Here is a 20,456-nt window from a genome sequence, read left to right as displayed (position 1 = left end):
CTACTGGTGGGTCTTGGCACAGAAGGTACTGTATGCGCGTGACTGCAGCAGTAAGTCAAATCAAATTTATTCGAAGTGCATTCTTCACAGGAGTGTCAAAATACACTTTACACACACAGTGAGAAAATAAAAGAAAGCAAATAAATCTTCAGTAGAGCTGTTGGGGGGAAGGTGCAGCTCATAAGCCGGAGCCCCAGGCAGCTCCTTTTCCTCATTTTAGACATATTTTCAGCCACTCGCTACTTCCCTCTGGGGTGCTGCTGCAAAGCGCCGGCCCCGCCGCCGTGTCAGGGGTCGACACACCGCTACATTTCATCTGGCTTTTCACACACACTCGCCATGTGTGGGGGTAAGTGGACGCGTGTGTGAGAGAAAATGCAAACTTGTGCGTTTGTGTGTGTGTGTTGAGTGGCCATGTCTGCGTTTGTGTGTGTGAGAGTGACCGTAACTCGTTCGTGCGTTCGAGTGTGTACACACACACACACACACACACACCGACAGTGATTTACTGCTGGAGAGCGGCCAATTTAATGACATCGTCCTCCCCATAGAGAAGAAAGGAAAAAAAGGGGTTCCCTCCTGGTGATGTAGTGGCAAATGAAAAAGTGGGAAAACAGTGAACTCCAGTTGGTGACATACACATCAATTAAATTTTCAGGAAAATCTTAATTTAAAAAGGTGTATGAGAGGTCTGCTTCACAACGCTGGCAGAATGGTTTCAGATATGATTACCTCAGACGCCTCAAAACACATGTTCCTTAAAGATGGCTGTAAAGATAGGCATGAGAGCGGATCTCAAGCTCATCTCAAGCGGGTTAACCCTTACCCACATGCCATGCTTCTCTTATCTACTGGGGATCATAGGAACTGCTGCTTAGAGTTAGAGAAAATTCAATTAAGACATGAAAGATATGAAAACACAGTGGAGTAGGCACACTGACAGAAAACCAACACAGGGAATAAACAGCCACTGGATTTTATATTCATGGCACATACATGCACATACTAACTCAACTTCCCCTCGGGAATCAATAAAGTTAAATCTTACCTTGCTGAAATAGTATATAATTTTAATCATTTGTTCTGACTTGCTTGGAGTACCGGATAAGTGGGGTTTATCAGGACAATTCAGATAGTGGGACACCAAGTTGTCAGTTACAGAGAAGCATAAGTATACACTAGGGCTGAACAATTAATCGAAATTTTATCGAAATCGCAATATGGCCTCCTGCAATTTTCAAATCGCAGGAGGCGCAATATTTGTTAAAGGCGAAATGTGTGTGTGTCAAAATACCATTTTAAATTAAATATTGTTGTGCTGCAGAGATGTCCTGGCCTTCACATCATATTCAAAGAATACAGATCCCCGCAAAAATCACACCATAATCATTTTAATACGTTTTTCAATGAAAATGAGAATAATGATGTAAAAATTATCATTCCCTCTAATATCGCAAATCATATCGTAATTGCAATATCAGTCAAAATAATTGCAATTAGATATTTTTTCAAAATCGTTCAGTCCTAGTATACACTTAAATGGAGTTAATTGTTCAACTGAAATTCAGGAGGAGGACAGCACTGGAATGCGCTCCAACTGAAACTGGCCACAGCTGCTCACAGTAATTGCTCACTCACCTGATCCCTATCCCTCTGATCACCTGTCCAACAGTATATAAGCTCCAACAAACCAACACGCCCCCTCTTTGTCCACAAACGAGACCCTCCTCCACCTTTCCTATTCTCTACTATCCCTATGTCCTGGTCTGGCGGGGGTCAGTTGCCCGGGAAACGGCCCTCCGCTGGCTGGACAACACAACCACCTGCAGCCGGCCGCGTCACGACTCCAGGCCAAACTCCTTCACAGAGTCTCACCCCCAGCTCTCCCCCTTTCCCCTAATATATTAATAAATCTCCGTTTCATTAAAGTGATTTCCTGCCTCGTGAAACTACACCTAACACACAAACACTTTCCTGTGATCGTTTACTTTCTGGCAAACAGTGTATTGTATTGCGACAAACCGCGCTCAACTGGCACCGAAGTCAAAGCTAAAACAAACTATAAAAAAGTATTTACATATTTTGTTTGACCCAAGGCTGCGTACAAACACTGCATCAAATCCCAGATCATCACTAAATTCTGACTGGCTGATCCTCGGGCCAAGGATCAATCTATCCACCAAATTTCATCCAAATCCTCTAACAAACAAACAGACAGGGGTGAAAACATGATCTGCTGCCAACTTCGCCGGCGGAGGTAATTACTCACCACCCACAGGCTGCTGGATGTAAAAACTGTGTTACGATTCCCCCTCGCAGGCCTCTAAGAAGGATTTGAACTCCTTCCATTAAGACGACTTGTTCCTGTTGCTGCTGTCACATTACACAAAACTAGCATTGTTGACACACAGCATGCCGACTGGAATTCAGGTCAAATCCCCCCCCCCCCCCACGTACACACACACACACACACACACACACACACTTAAGAGGAGAACTTAGATCACATGAGATCAGTCACTAGACACCCTTCTGAGATCCTATTAGATCTACAGACAAGGGTCCAGGTGTGTGTGTGTGTGTGTGTGTGTGTGTGTGTGTGTGTGTGTGTGTGTGATACATGTATATGCGTGTCTGTGTCATGTCTATGCGCAGATGTTCCGCGCCACAATAAAATGCAAATGAGCAGTTGTGCCGCATTGTCTGTAAAACTTTCCCAACCAGTGCTGCTGCACTCAAGTGTTGTGTAAGAGAGATAAGAAAGTGTGTGTGTGTGTGTGTGTGTGTGTGTGTGTGTGAGCAAAGCAAGTTTGTGCCTGTCTTCTTCTTCCTGTCTATGGGTAAACCCTCTACAAGTTCAGGGACTCCCCCCCACCTTGGTCTCTTCCTTTGATGTGATTGGCTGTGAGCGTTTGGTCACAGCTGAGGTCAGGGGTCGTGCGGGTGCCGGCTGATGACCTAGTGGTGGGACATCCCAGTAAGCGGCATTCCTCACATTCCCCAGCAGTGACAGAGGAGCCGGGGAGGTCAGAGGAGAAGCACAGAGCTGGAGGCCACCGCAGCCCACCCAGAGATGAAGAGAAAACATTTCAATTCAGACATCTTCACTCCACTCAGAGGGACACATCTTTGAATTTCTAAGGCAGTGACCAAAATGGTTAAAGAACTTTTTGGCTCACGTGCCAAGAGTGGGCGAAAAAAAAAAATGTACCTGCCAAGAATAATGAAGATACTGTACATTTTTTACAGTATCTCACTTTACCCGTTTTCAATGCTATTTCATGTATAGACTCAGTTCATGTGTGAAGCATTCAATAAAAAGACAAGAGCAGATTTAAAAGTTACACAATGCATCTTTTTTGTCTTTGTCTTCCGTGTTTCTTTCTTTCTTTTGGTGGCCTCACACCTGCTATGCGTCGCCACATGGGAATAACAGGAAGTGTCAGCAAACATTGGGCTAGTTAACCATCCAGGCAGCGGAGAAACAGACAATTAGACGCTTCCGCTTTGTGTAGAGCAGCAAAACACGCAGCCAATCAGGGGGCTGTTTGATATAGAGCCTTTGATCTGTTTTGCTTTGATGTCATTGTCTCACAGTCAGAGGGAGTGTATAGGGTGGTCAGGAGGGACAAAGTTTGAGACCAGGCAAGGACCAAAGACTGATGTGTTTAAAAAAAAAAAAAAAAAAAAAGGTAGCAGCCAGTGTGGCGGGGGAACCACTCAGATTTATCTACCAAAAGACAAATTTCACCTTCTTCTGGCGCTTGTTGGGTGGTAATTTCATTTGTTAACAGGCGAGAAATCTTTGACAAAGATGATGAATGGGACTTCAGCAGGGTGATGATGATGATGATGATGATGTGTACCACTCCTTCATCTCCATCGAGCCAAATCAACCACAGGCAGCTATGAAAGTGAAATCAGAATCTCCACTCTTTAGATCTTCTGTGAATGACTCTCAGCTGAGGACTTTGATCATTTCTTCTTTCTTTTAGTCTTTAAATTTACTTAATGGATGGTTGCTTTTTTGGCCTTGGTGGGTTTCACTGTGCCAGCTGGGAGTCTGGATGTGAAGGGGATGCTGTCATGAGCCTCCCCAGGCCTGATGAGTGGTTTAAGGGGTGAGTAGTGAGGGCACTGCCCCGCTTCAGAGCAGGGAGGGATGCTTTCACTCTGTGTGTTGCAAGGAAAGTGCTGATAGCAGGGTGAGCAGAGCTGGCTGACAGCGCTCTGTAATCAAGGCTGTGGTTGTGTACAACATGAATGGAACAGCAAGGAGTCGGATGCAGCTTGTAATTTCAGTGACGCCGTTAGCTCGTCTTTGCTGCTTCAACTGTAAAGTCATCTGCCAAGCACATGGGCCAGATGCAGCATTTTATTTGAAGCTTAGTCTATGTAATCGTCTGAAATAGACTCAGAAGAAGTCAAAATTTTACCTGGAATAAAAACGTACTAAATCCATGAGCTGGACCTCTCAGCCATGCTAATTCCTTACAATCCTAAATTCAGAATGGGCAATAATATGCCCCATGTGTATTTCCCTTGAGACCACAAACGCTGCTCCAGCTAGGATTTCCATCCTTCATTATGAAAAGCTGCTTTCACTTTACTTCTGCCCTCCATTGTTCATTGTAACAAGGGCAAACCTTCAGACAGCCAGCAATGCCTCTACTGTTGGACGTACAGGGCCGCTAGCGATGTGGATGCGGACTAATGGAAGCCAATCGACCTGGTGGAGTCCGAGGTTTGGTTTTCATTCCATGCCGGGTAAGAGAGAGAGTACATGTCTGTTTCTCCATGATTGAGCCTATTTTAGTGAAACTGAGCTCTCATAAGCCACTATAATGGACGACCACAACAGTAAATAAGCCCTGATCTGAATTCTCCACGGTGTGATGGATAGAAGTGGAGAGAATGAGGGAAAGTGGAAAAAGCTTCCCCAGATGTGGGCAATCTGTTTACAATCTTACACCATTTGCTTGTCTGTTGATCACATCGTTTCGATTCTATTTCCTGCTGTAGTAAATCCTGTGTGGCCACACACTGAGAGCCTCATAGTGTGTGTGTGTGTGTGTGTGTGTGAGAGAGAGAGAGACAGAGAGATCATGTACTGCATGTGCATCTGTGTCTGCTTTAGTGAGTGACAGACTGCATGAGAGAGATATTGTACATATCATACACATAACATGAAGCATATATCATAGAAGATTCACAGAATTGTTAAAGAGTCTTGTTGGAGGCCTTTAAACATGTTTTGAAGTTGAATGTTTTTTAAAAAACATGAAAAAATACAATTTACACTAGACAGAATATAGACAAAAAATAAGAACAATTGCTGCTGTAACTGCAGTGCTGGGACTTTTACAGTTCCTGGCTTTGCTTAGTGACTAAAAATTGCATAGGCTATGACACACCAGAGCAAGTTTGGTCAGCTAATTGTGGCCCGATTAATAACAAAATAACCCATTCCAACAAAAACTTATGTTTAAAATTATTTTTATCATAATAAATACTATTCTAAAGTGATTTCAGTCAGTGAGCATGATGTTAATTCATTAATTACATTTTAGAGCCACAATTATTTTTGTTTCCAACACACCAAAAATTCAAAGAGGCATTCAGCGGGAGAAAAAAACACTTCAGTATGATTGCTTGCAGTTTACACAACCCTGGACTACGTGTCTTGTGCCCACACAACACCAGCGGAGGCAGATATCACACACATCGCACATCACTCCAGGCAAGGCGAATAATCTCCTCCATCTACCCTGAAAAATATCTCACCTCCTGCAGAGATAGAGCCTCGAAGGTTCCTCGCCTGGTTAGAACCAAAACATTTCTTCCAAGGAGATTTTATCAAGCACTTGACTGACTTGGGCTACATTCACACTGCAACCCAAAGTGTCCCAGTTCTAATTTCTCCCCCACATGTGACTCAGATCTGATGTTTTCTAGCCAACAGCAAAAAGCTGCATATGGAGTCGTATTTTTTTCCAATTCCAATCTGGACAACACGGATATGTGGAATGCAATCTTTATGTGACTTGTATTTGAACGCTCAAATTGGAGTTTGTCAGTGTTGCTGTGACACCAGCTTCAGTGTTAGCATGGAGTACAATGGGACACAACAATGGAGATAAAGTGCAATAGCCGACTTGATTGGTATTTGGGGAGACGTCTCAATTCAGTTAAAACTTGAAGTCATATACAATAACCATTATGTTCCAAACAAGCCGGAGAAGTGTAGGTACAAAAATGGATGCGATTTATTTTGTTATTGTTAGTCTTTGTGTCTTTCTGACATCATTGTCAGTTCATATTGGCATCAGATATGGGTTACATCCTGGATTAGATATAAACAGTCAAAAAAATCAGATATGCGGTGTGGAGGTAGCCTTAGTGACTGACTGATTGACAGACTGACTGACTAATTGACTCACTTACTGACTGGCTGATTGGCTAATTAACTGGCTGACTGACTAACTGACCCAATGACTGAATTACAGCATGCAATTCATCCCGTCACAGTCAAAGCCACCAGCGGCACCAGACTCCACTTGCTCTAAGTGTTTCTGCATGTGACCTGCCGGTGACACAGGAGGTCAGCGCTGCCCATGACAGTGAGTGACTGACAGCGCCTAATGCCTCCACACCAGCCATCCTGAAACACTTAGGGAGACAGAGATATCCATCGGCACCCCTAAGTCTGCGTGGCATGGCACCCCACCTGGCAATGGTTTCTGCTGCGGTCGCGGGCAATAAGATCGACACACTCTACTGTACAGCCGAACACCGGCCCCTTCCTGCAAAGAGCGCTTCGGGAAATAAAAACACATGCGGGGATTACCTGCCGAGGTTAAAAAAGAGTCAACATGAGTTCAGCTTGGATCAAATAAGGGCTTTCACAGCTCAGCAAATTGCATGTACAGTACACACACACACACACAGGAATGGCGTATTTAATGGATTTCAGCTGATTGTATTGACATAACTATGTGTATGTTTTTTACCTATAAGTAGTTTACCTTATAAGTAGTTTAAGAGATGTGTGCATGTGAGTGTGTTGAGTTATTATCATTGCCTGTTTAGGCGTCTTAACTGCATCTGGTTGTCTGCCTGTCTGTGAAGTCTTGCATGTATACACCTCAGGCAGAGGTTTGTATTCAGCATCTGTGTGTGTGTGTGTGTGTGTGTGTGTGTGCATGAATGTGTGTATCTGCATGTGTTCCAATCTCCCCGCTGGTTTTGAGAGGTTACAGACTCCCTGGACTAATTGAGCAGGGAGAATAAATAATACCGAGAGCTGACCCTCGAACAGGGCACAGATGCTCTCTAAATATCTAAATATTTCCAACGTCCCTCCCCAGCAATGCATCAGACAGACAGACCGACAGAGAGGCAGAGGCCTGGTTCTCTCCTGCCAAACACCACAACACAAGCTGAGAGGATCTGTTCCTCCAAGAATCCTAAACATCCAGACCCTGGCAGCTCTGACACTCTCTGCTCTGCTTGAAAACTTATTTTCAGGGCTGTGACTGTGGCATGAAACAATGCCAGTTGCCACTTAAAATAGTTAACAGTGAGGCTTTTGGACCTCAGCGGCTATTAAACCTTGGTGCAGAGTATTTCGAGACATTTGTTGGATGGATGTCATCTGTGACCCCGGCCACAGAGGTGAGAGACTGAAAGGTCTCAGTTTCAGGTCTAGACTATGCCGTGATATACATGGGGTACTATAAGGAAGTGGTTTGGCAAAGAAGGGCAAACAGGAGGTCTAAAATGAGATGTCTGTTCATTATAAAATGTCTGCTTCTCTGTTTTGAGAAATCCTGGTTCTGGCTGGCAGACTGTGGTCAGTTGAACCCCCAAAAACATCTGAGTTTGTTTCACAGTCACGCATTTATCCTGAAGATGGAATTACGAAAGAATCTGTGTTTCAAAACACATGCTGTTTTGTCTGAGTAGGCAGGAAAGAAAACAACTCAAGCTGATGAATGTCCCAAAAATATTTATGAACACCTGCACTGAAAGTAATGAATATACAACACAAGTCCATGACATCTGGACTGACACTAGTGAACGCTTCACTGCTGGAAAAGTTGTCCGTCTACCAACAAGTCAAACACTGTCAAACGTTCTAGCTTTGAAGTAGCAAAGTAAGAAAACAACTGCGTCACCGATTCTGGATGGATTTGCGAGCAGCATTAAAACCACTTAATTAATGAATGATGTCCTACCTGACCAGGACCAAGAAAAGCAAAATAGTTTTAATAAAACCCTTAAATTCCACCTGAACTCCTGGAATGACTTGAAGCAAGTTTGCACTACAGTATAATGCCACTCAAAAGTGTGGCCTTGTGACAGCACCACAGAGACAAAAAACACTCAAAAATCTGCTTTCACCATCAACAGTTAGCACTTTCAAGAGCTCGGTAGTCCCAAGAGTGATTCATTTAAGTCCTGGTTCACTGATCACCCATGCACCGAGGATCATGACCTCAAGGATTTGTTTTAATCTTTTTTGGGGGAAGCTTTGACAGACGTACGTCCTTAGGGATTCTTTGGAGCTGAGGTGATAACCGATATGAACAGAATAGGTCACATATTGAGAGACTATTTAAAACTCGATTCTCCCAAAGCAGTTCATTGCACTACTACAGCAGGTTCTCATGTTGATTGTACTAAACAAGTGTCTCATGAAGCCTGATATGGATTCATTTGGAAATTCCAGACAATCTTCACACACATCCTAACCCCGAACTTCCTTAGCTGCTACCGTGATGTCATGTTCCAAGCCTTTATATGGACTAATCGCACATCTAACCACAAGCATCTAGAGTGGATAACACACTCGTCCACACAGTCTAGAGACAGACACCTCTGAGTCAGCATGGTCCATCAGCTGACGCTCACTACAAGGTGTGATCCAGACCTGTGAAGGCTCTCGCCCCTGTGCTACTTCCTCTTTTGAAAATGAGACTGAGAGAGACTGTGTTGAGAGGCTGAGTGAAGGAGGAAATGATGAGAGGAAAATGTCTGATACTAAACATGGAGGAGTCTCAAACTGTGAGTCAGGAAGCCCAACAACACAACAGTTTACCCATAAACCGGGAGTTTAGGACAGGCAACAAGGCAAACAAGGTGTGGAGGCGCACAGACAGCTGTATCTCCAAACTGAAACTTTTTGAACAGAAACATTTGTGCCTTGTTCTGTTTCCCATGTAAATAAATACCTGAAATGCAACAACCTCTTCAAACTTATTGGGTGTGAGAGTCCTGTAAATCCCATGATGTCAATGAAATAATGTTCTCATTATGATTAAGAAAACAAAGCAATTACTCTTCATACAACAATTTTATCTTTCAGTGCATCTCTCTTCTTCATGACTACATCTCCCCATAGCTATGAAAGCACGTTCAGGGAGTGAGGCTGCAGGAATAGCATTCACAAGAGTCTTTCTAGGGAGGAGAAGAAAATGACATACTGACAAGTCAACCAAACTACAGGCCAGGGAGGCCGGAGTTCACCCCACCCAGCTGTTTAACAAGAGGCCATCGGGCACAACTGGCCTCGTTTTACAACGCTCTCCCTCTCTCTACCTCACAGCTCATGCTAATCTTAATTACTCTTTGGAGAAACCTTGTGTGACACAGAGCAGGCCCGGCCAAACTGTCGTCACCAGGTTTAATTAATCAGGCCCGAGGTAGTAGCTAAAGGCAAACTGGGATTTACACCCAGCTAAGGTCAGTTTTTCACTTGCTTGCACTTGTGTGTGTGTTTGACCCAAAGGTGTAGCCCAAGGAAAATCCCTCCGGACGGGTTTTTAATAGCACTGATGAATGGCCATGAGATCACTCAGCAAAGCTCTCGGTCTAAATCATCAGGGCTGAGTAATAGCCATCTGGAAACTGATGTGGGGGCCGCTGACCAAACAAGGCTGGTCAAGTCTTCTCCTGAACTTCATAGAGAGGCAACAATTCAGGAGACTTCTGTGAACAAATTAAGTTGACAGTTACTTTGACAATTAGGGGCCTTTTTACATACATAGAGACAGTACGTAAGGGAAAACAGCCACGATGCTTTCCAAGGTTTCCCTCATCAGTCAGCTGCAGAAGCTGGAAGCCGCTGACTTGAGTCGTGGCCTTACGAACAGCATTAACATAAATCACTCTCCTGTTAAACCAGATGTGCTGGGGAAGGCACGCTCATTCGGTGCAAATTACTCTTCCTCCTTTTTTTTTTTTTACCAGTGAGGACGCTACACCTCGGCCTTGAACAGAAAGTCCACTTCTGGAGTTTGTGGTTGGTTCTGGCAGCAACATCAAGTCCCAGTGAAATATTCCACATGATTTATGACTTTACACCAAAGCAAACAGTGGCTATGCATGAAAAATATACTTCTTTAATTACAGCAATAGTGGAGTTGATTATTTCTGCTGTGTTATCCTTGGATCAAGGCTTGTTAGATGCTTCAGTGCCAATTCATTCAAAACTCTCCTCCTCTAAGCCTGTGCTTATACCCAAAGTCCTCCTGTGTCCATGTTTGTTTGGGGAAAAAAACCCTTTGTATTTGTTCTGAATGGATGAACTTTGAATGTTCAACCCCCTCATACCCTCTGAGGAAATGGTTTGCGCGCCCCAAAGAGGGCTCTGAATAGGAGCTGCTATATTCATTCACCTTTTAATAAGTGTTTCCTCTCTTCCAGACCTGAGTCATCCCCCAGACAGCTGCTAGAGTAGGAGAGAATGACTGATCTGCGTCTGGCCCAATAACACTTCCTTTCCTTTTACTCTTGTGAATTTGTCCATGAAAGAACTTAATAGTTTGTGCCCCTAACCTGGTGAAACGCCACGTCAAGCTTAATACTGTATGACGGTTCACTGAGGTGATCATTTTGGATGTCTACAACAGAAAAACTGGCTGCATCAATCAAATGAACTAATCCAGGGGTGAGAAAGAAAAGGTCTGGTCACAGGAATGAAATCCTTCCACTGAGTCACAGCTCAGATAGCAGGGCATCCCCATGGGAAGAAAGGAAATCCCCAGCAATCTGGAGGAGGAAAAACACCACCAGACCTCCAAAACAAAGCTTTCTGGAAATCTCGACCGCCACCGCCATTACGACTAGCACCAGCTGGCTTTGAGCTTGACAAGTGAGAGCTCAGTCATAGCCATAGTAACGAAGTCCTGGGTGAGCTCACAGTGGGACGGTCCCGTACAACCTCCCCCCATGGAAACGTGGGTAGATGATCTAAATTGCTGAGGAAATGCAGTAACTACCATTATCAGTGGTGTGTGTGTGTGTGTGGGGGTGGTTTCAAAAATGCATCTCAGCAACTCCCTAAGTGAGGATTGACCTCACTTCCTCGCTGTTCACGGTTGGATCACGCTCATCCCCCCCGAGGACGAACCCGGTCACATCTTCCCTCGTCTCGTCTTCCTGCCTCGGGTCAGCAGGGACGGAGATACGACATCCGACCACGCAGCCTCCGGCCACAACTGCTGCTTCCATTAACTTCATTACCTACGCTGCCGACCACAAACCATAGACAATATTCGAATGACAGACCTTTTGTTTGGGTTTCACTGCGGGCTGGGATGCCAAGAAATGCGGCAGCCTACGATTGTGTGTGTGTGTGTGTGTGTGTGTGTGGCACTGTAAGGAGAAGTAATAGCCGGGAGCAGACAGAAAATTAAATAATCACAGTCATAAAACTTCAACTTCACATTCTCCAACATAAGAGTCAGTGGAAAAAGGTAGTCACTTTGGGATATGGTATGTGACAGCCTGGGGAGTCACTGGGTCTATGTGCTACTGTATGTGTATGTGTTAGCAACTGAAAACAATATAAGAACATATGCTTCCAAAAGAGGGGTAATTCCCAAAACAGCATCTTTAATTATAGAGCAGGGGGATGACAGGTAAGTTCCCAAACTGTCAACTTTCTCCAAGGAATCCACCAAGCCATTTACCCATGTTTGCATGCCGCAAGTGTCGGAGTAAGCTATAGTTACAGCAACTAATAATACCAACTGTGGGCCTCTGTGCAAGCCCCTCAGGATAACCAAGGATGAATGTCTGTTTTGAATGTACGTTGTTTTTGCACTGAGCCACGACAGCTGTAAGTGGTGGGACTGACAAAAGCAAACCAGGCCCACGACGTTCCCAAAGCCCTTCAAACATTTACCTTGCCTTTTAATGTCAAACAGGTGAAGGAAAGCGATACGTTCCCCTAAGCAGCTTACGGAGGACAATGGAAATCAGGCCCCAGACACACAGGGTTTCCCACTCAAGTGTAACGCCGGGTTTTTCTTCTCACGTAACAGAATGAGTGGTGTTATTAGTTAGGTGCAGTGCTGAAAAACACCCCCCCCCCCGCCTCGGTCTTCTCATCCAGAAAGCTTATCCAGAAGGTGGTATAGGTTTCTTAAGTCCATCCAGCCTTACTGAGTGTGTGTGTGTGTGTGTGCGCCTCAGAGCACAGAGGAGAGGGTGAACCAAAGGTGAGGGCGATTTAGAGGGAGGGGAGTGGCATGATTGAAAACACACAGGCCAGGGGTTCTTTCCCCAACACCTCAGTCATGTTCACACGGGGGTGGGGAGGGCTGGGCTCATTCCAAGAACTACACTTGGGTCAAACACCGGTGGTCCAGAAACGGTCCAGCTTTAATTGAGAAGATAATAACAAATCTAAACCAATATGCACAGAAGCTCTTCCCATTCCAGAGCTAATATCTCACCCTCAAGCTCTGAATACTGTCTCACAGTATCCTGAGTAACCCTTGACAGCAACATGGTGTTTGTTTCAATGCCACTAACTTACATGAAGCACCAGACTTCTCAACTTCAATAACAGCTCATATCATTCATTCTGCTGTAGACTAAAGTGAGAGAAATGGGGCTTGTGAACGGAAAGTGGTCGGTTCAATTTCCTGTACAGGCCGGGGAAATGGGCAAAACAAATCTGATTCCAGTTCCTGTTAACTTTAGCTAAGCACGATGGACTTGTCTGCACTCTTTGCCGTAATTTACCTTCTCTGGTGTGCATACCAGTGAAAAAAACATGAGGAAATAGCTGAATATGAGCATCAATCCAGAATGCGGTTTGCGATCAGTTCCTTTTTGTTACGCTAACACTGCCTTAAAACATTGTTTTGGGGTGCATGTCATCCCCTCTCTCTGCTCTCACTTGTCGATCTATACTGATCTCTCAAATAAAGGCAAAATAGCACCAAAAAAAAAAATCTTTTAAAAAACCATAGTGTTTTGGGGTTGTTGTAGTTGGTTCAGTTTTACGTTCTCACTCCAAACGAACTACACCGCAGCTCGATTGGAAGGATTGGAGGACCAAGACGTCTCGGTTGGCAGTGTTCTCATCTGCCCCAACAAACTGAACTAAAAGAGTAAAAGCTCCAGAGTTCGAATAATCGTGTTCAAACATGCTTGGAGTGAACGCGCCCTAGCTGTAGGAATAAAAAGAGCATTGATGAGAGAGGGCATTCATACCAAGAAAACCTTTATTACACGATATGCATCGTCCATCCCTCCTTTCCTCTTTCAAATTCTGTTCATCGCAGCACCGCTAATTTCATATGATGTCAGCCTGTCCTGGCAGTGATACTTCATCTGAGGCCCAGTCAGCGCCTGTCCTTCCCATTACCGAGCCTCTCGGCTATGCCTCCCACACCACACCACACACGCACCCTGATCTGAAGCCTCGCACGGGCTGACGGTGCATTAAAACCTCACCGCCCCGGCCATAAGCCACAGCCAGGCTCTACTGTAGAAGCTATGACACAGCTCATGGAAAACATGAAACAGGGGAGCATGTCTGTCTGTATGTATGACATGCCTACAATTTCGTGAAAAACCGCTTTGCACCCGACAAGTGAAAGGAAAAAAAGGCTGTATTATTGTTGGCTGGGACTGAGCAGCTGTGAGGGGAGGCCCACACAAGAGAAGAGTTATAGAGCGGGGAGATGGAGAGGGAGGGAGAGATTGCTTCATACAGACAGCATCACCCGTGAAAACTTAATTAAAATCCATCGGCATATTAAAAGTTTGAATATGTAATTTACTGTATGTTTTCGGATTTGTTGTTGTTTCTTTTTTGACTATTTAATGGATTTTGTTTCATATTTATTTTTGGTTGTTATATGTCTGAAATAAACACACATAACAAAGGTTGAGCTATTTGAACAGATCCCTCAGTGTCTTTTGAATGACACCAGTGCCAGCAATGACCTGATATACAGTATATATATCAAAAGCTGTAAAGATAAGATGACTCAGAAATTACAGTATGGGACTTTAATAATAACCCCTGGCAAGATTTTCCCACTGAAAGTATAAAAGGATAGTTGTTTACTGTCCAACATGAACATGATGTCATGAGTCAGTTTCTGTAGGGCGATACAATGGCCCTACTGTACGTACAGAAAGCCACACTCCTCTCTCTGGTTCCAGTATTACAGTATAGACTCTCGGGGAATAAGGGGCTAATTTCCTCAGAATGACATAGTCTCCAGTATGCATCAAGACTCAGCTTTCTGCCCTAAAGCGGTGCGGGACTCGCCATGATCAACCCAGTAAAAATTCCTCCTTCCTCCTTGATGAAGAGATGTTTTAAGCCGCAGCACAGAGCAGCAAATCATTGGTCCCTCTGTTTGTATCCCTGCTGCTTAGCAACCGGCCCACAAGGTGAGATCCGGCATTGAGTTTTATTAATTAGTAGCCTTTTCGATGGGGAGGCGGCAACGGACGCGGTATAGCGGTGGTGAACATGTTCTTCGGCACCGTGGCACAGCTGACATTCAAAGCATCTTAATGAGTTGTGGTTCAGCTTGAGGGAAAACACACTGCCCACTGTTAAAGTAAGAACTGCGCTTAGTATACTTATGATTTATTTCAAGACTGCCAAAATCCTCAAAACATTTCACTCTCACAAGCACATGCTGTAAACATGTGAAATATTTTTAGAGCCAGGCACCTATAATTAATCAAAACCACTTTAACTACCATGCGTAGCCTTATTTAGATCATTAAAAGCAAATATGTTGGGCTTTACTTTACAAGAGCTTGGGGTTTGCCAGTAAACCAGCATCAAAGGAAACATCCGAGCCCCGTGGATTTCTAATACGTCAGCACTTGAAGGAACTGTAACCCCCCCCCCACCCTCCCCCGGGAAAAATGTATAGCCCTCCAGGGAGGACAACAAAAGCTAACATACTGTATTTCAACTAGGTCTCTGCATTGTGGAAAAGAAGACACTTTGCCAGCCGTGTTTCCAAGAACAGTCTGGTTAGATCTGTGAGCTCTGGGGAATCATTCATGTTGAGAGACAACAGGATTTACCAGCCAGAATAGCATGGATGATTGTTTTCCGGATGTTCTGAGGAAGCTCCCTGGAAATTTAGATGAGATCTGATGAAGCCATGAAGCTGACTGTATACAAAAGACGCATTGTTTTCAGACATTAGATTACCCCCTTCTCCCACCGCAATGCTATTAATCTGCTGGACCACTTATTACTAACAGACAAGTGCCATTACACAATAGTGCATTCTCTTATTTTCACATATCTTATCTTAAGTGGAAGAGCCCATATTTTTGGAGGCTGTCTCTAGCAGCATTTTGCTGTGGACTCAGTGCCAGTGAAGAAATAAAGTTCACTGAAAAGCTGGAATATATCTATGCTGTGATATCCTGATAATTACAGTGTTAACAGCAAAATGCATGACACAGTTTTCAGTAATCCAACGATGTATGCAAATTCTGTAATAAACTATAAAAAGCTCCAACAAGTTATATCAAAGTTTATGTGAGTGTGCTGAGAAATTAGTGGGGAAGGGGAAGGCAAACTGTCTTCATTCATAAAATAACTGAGAAGAAAAAATAGCAGCAAATTTGTAGACATTTTGAAGATTGTTTCCATGCTACAGTAAGAGTATAAAGGCTATAAGCGCCACTAAACACACAACCGTTCACTAAACACATTGTAAAATGAAGAATTCTAAACATAAGTTTTTTCTTAAGATTTTGGAAGTTAAAAGTGAACTTCAACTAGTGAATTTCCTCTCCCTTCATTCTAGGAGGCCTAATATAGTAACAAGCAATATCCACCATAATTATAACAGCAAACTCAGTACTTTAGCAAACTGGAACCAGAGACGATACAACAAAACAACTTTGAGGACAAAACAATAAACGAATATAAACATGCCACCCCATTACCAGTTTTTACACAAGGCAGACGGAGTCAGGCGGACATCGGATACCCTCGGTGTCTGTGTGGATGCCAAACGTTTTCGTGAACTTTCTAGAAATCTCTATCTTCCCAAACTGAACGGCTCTCTACGGCTTGGCACTATCAAAGCGCTGCGTCACGATGTTTATGATTTCACCGAGAGAACTTTTATCTTTGTGTTTATTTTCCACCCGATTCCTCTATTTCCATAAGAGTTTTATGATTACTTCTGCATGTGGACATCCAAGAAGACTGATGCCTTCCCCTGTGCTGAGCGCATGTGGTCACGGGGTAATACATGGTCTTGTGGTGGCGGATCTCAGTTGTTTCTCTCAAAAATCACAACTGGAGCCAAAGAGTCTACATTCTTTGAGATGAACATTAGGAGGTCTCTCCCACTGGGTGACATCACAGACTTCTGAATGCTTTACGTAAACTGAGCTTCCAAATTGGTGCTCTAATGACTCGTTATTAGGCTGACAAATAAAGCCGACCAGAAACAATAATATTAAGCCCATTGTAAAAGCTGTTGTAAAATAAAGTTTGGGCATGCATTCTCAGCTGAGGGCAAGCAGTTGTCAGGGATTTAAGCACACAGTTTGGATGGGCCATAAAACATGAGAGAATTATTTTACATCCTCCTGAACCCCCTCACTTTCTCTTTTTTTACTCTAAGAAAATCGTAAATAGTAAATCCAGGAAGTTTGGCCGATGCAATCTGCTTTCCGTTCTCACTGTGTACACATCACAGCATCCATTTGGCAGCGACTCCATCACATCACCAAACAGGCCTGTTCATTCACTTCAAATACGCTTGGCATCGTGGAAACTGTTCTGTGTGTAATTTTTACAATTCCAGGCTGCCATGAATTGCCATACTACTGCTACAGTCAGGCTGCTTAGATGAGAGTTTACCTCGAAACATCACATTGAAGGCCAAATGTGTTTTTTATTCTGTCTGCTGTAGAGTTTACACATCAGAAATCAGAACCAATATCCTTACTAAGGTCCCCACAGCATGTTGATAAGCATTTTAAGAAATCTCTATGAGCAACTTTATTCTAAAACAAGACATTGATTAATCCTTGATTTTAGAGAATATATTTTTCTCTAGTTTTTTTGTGCGGTAAATATTCCACAGAAAGAGAAGCTCTATGAAAGTTTATTCAAAAGCAGGACAATGGGATTAAAGAAACGTAACGTGGGGTTAAACCCATTGAGTGCTTTTCACACAGCTAAGACAACAACAACAAATCCTCTCCAAACACGACCATTACAGATGCATGTTAGGGGTTCAGCCTGGCAATTATGTCTAAAGCGTCATACTCACCAAAGTACAGAAACTGGGTTCAGGGAGCAACTCACTCCTGAGCAGATCAGTTGATCTGGCAGCATAGTTTGATATCAATATGTAAAGGCAGGACAATACTGAAATACCCAGCTCCTTCAGTTGCATAGGTCAAATGAAAAATCAACCCACAATGGGCATAATGCTCGTATTTCTGGTCATTTCTTTATTTTTGGAGTTGAGTCAGAAACTATTGCTGATGTGATTATGACTGCATTCCATCAATTTTCACAGAGGTTTGTTCAAAGACCAATAATAATTTCCCAACAGTATTGCAGAGTGAAAATGAGCCTGATGGAGATACAACCTGACGTGGCATCCAAAATAATAATAAAAAAAGGAATATTTTGGAGAACAGATACATATCTTCAGCTTTGATATAACTGACACTGTTTACATGTCTTATTAAAATAATTGTTTGTTGCTGCAGTACTGTGAGCTGATGGTGGCTAATTCTACAAATCAGATGATTCATTTTGTCTTGGCTTGAACTCTCAAATTCACTTATCCATCACAGCCCACCCCAGCCAAAGAGCTGTCACTGATTTACATTCCTCACTAACTCCTTTTGTCTCGCTTTGCACCCTGTTCATCAATCTAGCTAATCTTCAAGGCAGGCTGTAGCAGCCAGCAGGACACATTACGAAACTGACCCCCGCTTTAACTTTTTGCAGATGATATACTCCTGCTGCTCAGTGAAGATCCTGGATTTACAGGCCAGGTTCTTCAAGGACATCTGGTCCAGGACCTCTGACGCAAAGCATTGTGAAGGAAGATGCCAACACACACACACTCCCCATATTATCCTGTTTAATCACAAGCTCTGCAAGTCAAGAGCGTTGACCCGGCCACATGTTGGGAGTGCAAAACTAATTTCGGTTACATCTTGGGGGATTTGGGGCTTTTTTTCTTAGAAACGGATCAATTAATTTTTCCCAAATAATTGTCTCATTTTGATTTGAGCTACATGGATAATGGTGTAAACAAAATCAATCAAGAGGCTAAGGCGGATTATAAAGCAACTTCATGAAACAAAGGCCACTGTGTCTAGATAGGTAATTCATACGACTGATATGGGGTATTCATCAGCTCTAGTAATAGCGTCCCTTATCCAAAAATTGAGACTAGTAGCATGTTAATAACCATGACATCACCAGAGCCACTGAGAAGGGCCTCTGATTGGCTGGAGATGACCTAACCCAACCTCACTTTCTCCATTTCCAACCCAACCACTTTGATAGAGTGGATGGGCCAGTCTGTTGGTCCCTTGTGGCTAAACGCTGGTTAACGCTGTCATTAGCTGCAATTCACAGAGGTAGGCCACAATCTGAACCAGATGTGGAGATGCGGAGGGGTCAGGTCAACAGGGGGTCGTGAAAACTACTCTCTCCTGTCCTCTTAATAGGTGTAATACTACCTGTTTCTCTGCAAGGAAAAACCTAGTGGGGAGAGGAGACGCTGAGATCAGACAACTCAAATAAGTAGATCGCAGAACGGCGGGGGATAGGACTTGGAAACCCCAGCGTTGTGCGCTGCTAAGATGAATAGTCCTTTGGCTGTGGTATGACAAGAGGATTCGTCGGGGAGGTTGACCAGATTGGAAATGGTTCACCTCCCTATGCCAGCTGTCAAACTTAGTTGGGAGATCTGGAGTGTATGGTGGATTCGGAGAGGCGTAATGTTGTCTTTTCATGGTGTGAAATAAAGAGGTCCGTATTGGGATGTTTATGATACTGGACAGGCAGTATGCGGCTAAAGTACATCTTGCAGGCCTTACCTTATTCAACATTTTATGTAAGATGTATTCAGATCCCCACTCCCCTCTCTCGATCACTTGAACACTAAAATACACACACATACATACACATGCACACAGTGCCACATAAACACACATTTATTACAGAGTCGCCCTGGGACGCTCGCCCTGCAGGCTGATGACAGCTGAGTGGGCCTGGATAAACAATCAACACTCCTAATTGAATTTCACAGGAAACGGTCTTGGGGTCAAGAAGGCAAACAACTGCCTTCAAATTATGAATGCTTCTCACCCCTCAGGACACTTTTGGCATATTTTAAATTTTGTAAGTATTGACAAAAATATTTGACAATCCCGTGCTGTTTGATCAAAATTTGATTGAATTAGAGTAACCTGATTTATAGTTACTGTATTACATTTTAAAATCACATTTAATCCATTCAGTTGTGCAGACTGTTCCAGATTAACTCTAGTTTGTGCCTCACAAATGGGCACGGCCTCGACTGACCCTTCTCCCTAACAAGTGAGGATGTTTTCTTCACATTCCTCAAAGAAATAAACTATATTTATTTGAAAAACATCATGAATCACATTATTGCTATCCTATGGCATAGCAAAAGCAAAATCATGGAAGCAAAACCATGGAAAATTAATAATATTGTAAGTAATGAATAATATATACTTTTAAGGCATAAGGAATACATTTTATTCATAAGTGCCTTTCAAGTCACCCAAGGACACTGTGCATTGACTCACTAAAATAAAAAGTCAAACGGAAGAAAGTAGAAGAGTAACAATAATACCATGTCTAGGCGTACAGAGTTACAGGCTGCAAACAACCTCAACACAGAGGCCACATTGGACCCTAAACAACAATACAGCTGCAGTCTTTCATCGCTCCACTCCTGCTGAATTGTGGTCAGACTGGACTGCCTTGCACAAGCACCCAGATCCGTGTTGATTGAACCCCAGTTGTAATAAGAGACATGTGCCCTCGCTGTGGCTCTGCTCTGACATCTGAAGGCCAGGCTGCCTGCTACTACCAGCACAGCGCAGCAGCCGCATACCAAATACCACGACCCTCCATCCATAGAGGACTTTAA

General features: G+C 43.6%; 1 protein-coding gene across 1 annotated transcript in view; it reads right to left on the bottom strand.

The window, feature by feature from the left end:
- The window catches only part of p3h2 (prolyl 3-hydroxylase 2), a 65,801-nt gene that overhangs the window by 36,837 nt on the left and 8,508 nt on the right, over positions 1–20,456 (bottom strand). The window lies entirely within an intron of this gene.

The sequence above is a fragment of the Centroberyx affinis genome, unplaced genomic scaffold (assembly GCF_046629955.1).
Source record: "Centroberyx affinis isolate AG114_WGS23_722 - 3 ecotype Tasmania unplaced genomic scaffold, CSIRO-AGI_Caff_v1 ptg004359l_1, whole genome shotgun sequence".
Taxonomy (NCBI): Eukaryota; Metazoa; Chordata; class Actinopteri; order Beryciformes; family Berycidae; genus Centroberyx; species Centroberyx affinis.
The sequence above is the reverse complement of the archived record's forward strand: the minus strand, read 5'-3'. Positions and strand labels throughout refer to the sequence as shown.